This window comes from Coregonus clupeaformis, unplaced genomic scaffold (genome assembly GCF_020615455.1).
Source record: "Coregonus clupeaformis isolate EN_2021a unplaced genomic scaffold, ASM2061545v1 scaf1495, whole genome shotgun sequence".
Classification (NCBI taxonomy): Eukaryota; Metazoa; Chordata; class Actinopteri; order Salmoniformes; family Salmonidae; genus Coregonus; species Coregonus clupeaformis.
In genome coordinates, this window is record NW_025534949.1 from 103,243 (window position 1) to 109,242 (window position 6,000).

The following is a 6,000-nucleotide window of genomic DNA, read 5'->3' on the forward strand; positions in this document are numbered from 1 at the left end:
GTCTTGATTGACTGATGGATATTTGGAATGAAAGCTGCCAGACAGATTTTTCGCTCTTACACTCCATAACAATTTATTTACACTCCATACAAAAATGTGTCTATATTAACATGTGTTTACTCTCCATAAATTTTTGTTTATTGCTGAAGTTACTCAAGAACAAAAATTGTTATTTGTCATAATCCTATTCTTTTTGTTTTCGAGACTTAATTAGTCTCGAAGGGGGGAAATATGTCGTATCTAAACAGTTTATGATTTTGCTGACGTTTGCAAATGGTGTGTTAGAGGAACTTGGCTCTTCTTGCGGAAGCATCTGGAAAACATTATTATAGGGGCCCCCTAAAACAGAGGAGAGTCTGCTATGTAGAGGCCAGGGATTGGTCTATTAAAATCACGCCATATTATGTTACATAGGATATAAATACCATGTTTTGAACAAAGGACGGGGAGAAATAACATATCAACAGATTGGACGGTTATTCTCCAGATATCTGCAGATGTCTGTAAATTGACGCTGGAATTCTTTGAAATAATAAAATCTTTATAATCAAAGTACAGCGTCAGCGGAATTCTTATCATCACAGCATAGATCAGCATCGTTGTCTCGGACACCACAATTGCATTAGCTAGCTTTCCTCTGACATTCATCCTAGCTTTACTATCAACTGGCTAGCTTTATCAGGCAGCTTTAGATGTGAGATGAAAACAAATATACAGTATTTTGGTAGTTAACCATCTGATTGATAAAGTTGATATAAATACCATTACTTAGCTAGCTATCAAGCTAAATTGAAACCGCTGGTGGAAAGCTAGCTAGCTAGCTAACTCCCACCATCATCACTGCAGTGTCCTGAGTGGCGCAGTGGTCTAAGGCACTGCATCACAGTGCAAACTGTGCCACTAGAGATCCTGGTTTGAATCCAGGCTCTGTCGCAGCCGGCCGCGACCGGGAGACTCATGGGCGGCGCACAATTGGCCCAGCGTCGTCCAGGGTAGGGGAGGGAATGGCCGGCAGGGATGTAGCTCAGTTGATAGAGCATGGCGTTTGCAACGCCAGGGTTGTGGGTTCGATTCCCACGGTGGGCCAGTATAAAAAAAAAAAAATGTATTCACTAACTGCTCTGGATAAGAGCGTCTGCTAAATGACTTAAATGTAAATGCAGTATAGCTAATGTTAGCTAGGTTTCTAGAAAATAAAACTATAGCTATATTTGCTAACTATATTTTAAAGACATGTTACTGACTTTTGAGCACTTGTCAAAATTGTCAGGACTTCCTCCGAAGCTGCCTCCTCTCCATGTTCGGGCAGACTTCGGCGTTCATCGTCACCGGCCTTCTAGCCACTGCCTCTCCTCATCTCATCATTCCATTTGTTTTGTCTTGTTTTTTACACACACCTGGTTCATATCCCCTCATCAGTCCCTGTATAAGTGTTCCCTCTGCCCCCCAGGTCTTTGTGTGTGATTGTTTCCATGTGGAGGTGTCGATAGCTCGGTGGAGCATTATGTACTTTATCGCCGGGATAGTCACCCGTGTGTTTTTATTACATGATTCCATATGTGTTATTTCATAGTTTTGATGTCTTCACTTTTATTTTTGCAATGTAGAAAATAGTAAAAAATAAATAAAAACCCTTGAATGAGTAGTTGTTTGCAAACTTTTGACTGGTACTGTAATTCCACTGACTGTTAATTGATTGATTGGTGACTGAAAAAGATTGCAACGAAAATGCCCCTCCCAGTTTCACTGCAAATATACAGGTGGAAAGGGAGTAAGATCACTAGAAAGCAGAAAGCTGACAGACCACCGCAGGACCCTAGACGTATTACAGACAATGCTTATGAACTGGATAGTGTATGTGAATTGACCATTTATATCAATGACACTAATAAAATGTTTGGATTGTTCATCAACATGTGCAGTAAATGCTAACACGGCTTTGGTGATGAGAGTTACATCATGTATTTATTGTCATCTCCCCATCAGGCCCCTGCATGCTGGGACAAGGACCTGGATGGTGACATCATCTGCTTCAAGCTGCCTGCCTGAATACTGGGTCATTCAGTGGTACCTTCCCTTTGATTACAGCAAGAGTCTCCTGATCTCTGTCTTGTAACCATTTAACATGTACTGTATGTAACCACTCATTCATACAAACTGCTACGAACACAACAACTGACTCCAGAGAGTGGTGCGGTTTGCCGAACGCATTACCGGGGGCAAACTGCCCATCCCCTCCAGGACATCTACAGCACCTGATGTCATAGTAAAAAGCCAAAAAGATCATCAAGGACATCAACCACCCGAGCCACTGCCTGTTCACCCTGCAATCATCCAGAAGGCGAGGTCAGTGCAGCTGCATGAAAGCTGGGACAGAGAGAATGAAAAACAGCTTCTATCTCAAGGCCATCAGACTGTTAAATAGCCATCACTAGCACATTAGAGGATGCTGCTGCCTATTGAAATCACTGGCCCCTTTAAGAAATGGAACACTAGTCACTTTAATAATGTTTACATATCGTGCATTACTCATCTCATATGTATATACTGTATTCTATAATATTCTACTGTATCTTAGTCCATGCCGCTCTGTCATTGCTCGTCCATATATGTATATATTCTTAATTCCATTCCTTACTTAGAGTTCTGTGTATTGGGTACATGTTGAAAATACCGAGCCCTGAAGCATCCAGAAAATTGGAACGGGAATGGCGCTCCACCAAACTGGAAGTCTTCAAACTAGCTTGGAAAGAACGTACATCGAAGAGCAATATCGAAGAGCCCTCACTGCTGCTCCATCATCTTATTTTTACAACCTAATTGAGGAGAATAAGAACAATCCAAAACGTATATTTGATACTGTCGCAAAGCTAACTATAATATAATAATATGCCATTTAGCAGACGCTTTTATCCAAAGCGACTTACAGTCATGCGTGCATACATTTTTGTGTATGGGTGGTCCCGGGGATCGAACCCACTACCGTGGCGTTACAAGCGCCGTGCTCTACCAGCTGAGCTACGGCGCAAGAGAGGATGCCTTTCACTTCAGCAGTGATGAATTCATGAACTTCTTTGACGAAAAGATCATGATCATTAGAAAGCAAATTACGGACTCCTCTTTGAATCTGCGTATTTCTCCAAAGCTCAGCTGTCCTGAGTCTGCACAAAACTGCCAGGACCTAGGATCAATGAAGACACTCAAGTTTTTTGACACATTCATGAAAACATTCATGGCCTCTAAACCTTCAAGCTACATACTGGACCCTATTCCAACTAAACTACTGAAAGAGCTACTTCCTGTGATGGCCCTCCTATGTTGAACATAATAAATGGCTCCCTATCCACTGGATGTGTTCCAAACTCACCAAAAGTGGCAGTAATAAAGCCTCTCTTGAAAAAAAAAAACCTTGACCCAGAAAATGTAAAAAACTAAATTGGCCTAAATCGAATCTCCCATTCCTCTCAAAAATTTTAGAAAAAGCTGTTGTGCAGCAATTCACTGCCTCCCTGAAGACAAACATCTATACGCTTCAGTCTGTTTTCAGACCTGTTTTCAGCAAACTTAACGTGTAAATATTTATATGAACATAACAAGATTCAACAACTGAGACATAAACTGAGCAAGTTCCACAGACATGTGACTAACAGAAATTGAATAATGTGTCCCTGAACAAAGGGGGGGTCAAAATCAAAAGTAACAGTCAGTATCTGGTGTGGCCACCAGCTGCATTAAGTACTGCAGTGCATCTCCTCCTCATGGACTGCACCAGAATTGCCAGTTCTTGCTGTGAGATGTTACCCCACCCTTCCACCAAAGCACCTGCAAGTTCCCTGACATTTCTGGGGGGAATGGCCCTAGCCCTCACCTTCAGATCCAACAGGTCCCGGACGTGCTAAATGGGATTGAGATCCGGGCTCTTCGCTGGCCATGGCAAAACACTGACATTCCGGTCTTGCAGGAAATCATGCACAGAACGAGCAGTATGGCTGGTGGCATTGTCATGCTGGAGGGTCATGTCAGGATGAGCTTGCAGGAAGGGTACCACATGAGGGAGGAGGATGTCTTCCCTGTAATGCACAGCATTGAGATTGCCTGCAATGACAACAAGCTCAGTCCAATGATGCTGTGACACATCCCCAGACTATGACGGACCCTCCACCTCCAAATCGATCCCGCTCCAGAGTACAGGCCTCGGTGTAACGCTCATTCCTTCGATGATAAACGCGAATCCGACCATCACCCCTGGTGAGACAAAACCACGACTTCGTCAGTGAAGAGCACTTTTGCCAGTCCTGTCTGGTCCAGCGGCCGGTGGGTTTGTGCCCCACTAGGCAACGTTGTTGCCAGTGATGTCTGGTGAGGACCTGCCTTACAACAGGCCTACAAGCCCTCAGTCCAGCCTCTCTCAGCCTTTTGCGGTCAGTCTGAGCACTGATGGAGGGATTGTGCATTCCTGGTGTAACTCGGGCAGTTGTTGTTGCCATCCTGTACCTTTCCCGCAGGTGTGATGTTCGGATGTACCGATCCTGTGCAGGTGTTGTTACACGTTGTCTGCCACTGCGAGGACGATCAGCTGTCCGTCCTGTCTCCCTGTAGCGCTGTCTTAGGCGTCTCACAGTACGGACATTGCAATTTATTGCCCTGGCCACATCTGCAGTCCACATGCCTCCTTGCAGCATGCCTAAGGCACATTCACACAGATGAGCAGGGACCCTGGGCATCTTTCTTTTGGTGTTTTCAGAGTCAGTAGAAAGGCCTCTTTAGTGTCCTAAGTTTTCATAACTGTGACCTTAATTACCTACCGTCTGTAAGCTGTTAGTGTCTTAACGACCGTTCCACAGGTGCATGTTCATTAATTGTTTATGGTTCATTGGACATGCATGGGAAACAGATTTAAACCCTTTACAATGAAGATCTGTGAAGTTATTTTGATTTTTACGAATTATCTTTAAAAGACAGGGTAATTCGGAAACACAATGTTAACTTTCTTTGCTATGCGGATGACACACAGCTCTACATTTCGATGAAACATGGTGAAGCCCCAGAATTGCCTACCCTAGAAGCCTGTGTTTCAGACATAAGGAAGTGGATGGCAGCAAATGCTTTACTTTTAAAATCGGACAAAACAGAGATGCTAGTTCTAGGTACAGTGGGGGAAAAAAGTATTTAGTCAGCCACCAATTGTGCAAGTTCTCCCACTTAAAAAGATGAGAGAGGCCTGTAATTTTCATCATAGGTACACGTCAACTATAACAGACAAAATGAGGAAAAAAATCCAGAAAATCACATTGTAGGATTTCTAATGAATTTATTTGCAAATTATGGTGGAAAATAAGTATTTGGTCAATAACAAAAAGTTTCTCAATACTTTGTTATATACCCTTTGTTAGCAATGACACAGGTCAAACGTTTTCTGTAAGTCTTCACAAGGTTTTCACACACTGTTGCTGGTATTTTGGCCCATTCCTCCATGCAGATCTCCTCTAGAGCAGTGATGTTTTGGGGCTGTCGCTGGGCAACACAGACTTTCAACTCCCCTCCAAAGATTTTCTATGGGGTTGAGATCTGAGACTGGCTAGGCCACTCCAGGACCTTGAAATGCTTTTTACGAAGCCAATTCCCCGTCGTTGCCCGGGCGGTGTGTTTGGGATCGTTGTCATGCTGAAAGACCCAGCCACGTTTAATCTTAAATGCCCTTGCTGATGGAAGGAGAGTTTTCACTCAAAATCTCACGCATACATGGCCCCATTCATTCTTTCCTTTACACGGATCAGTCGTTCTGGTCCCTTTGCAGAAAAACAGCCCAAAAGCATGATGTTTCCACCCCCATGCTTCACAGTAGGTATGGTGTTCTTTGGATGCAACTCAGCATTCTTTGTCCTCCAAACACGACGAGTTGGGTTTTTACCAAAAAGTTCTATTTTGGTTTCATCTGACCATATGACATTCTCCCAATCCTCTTCTGGATCATCCAAATGCACTCTAGCAAACTTCAGA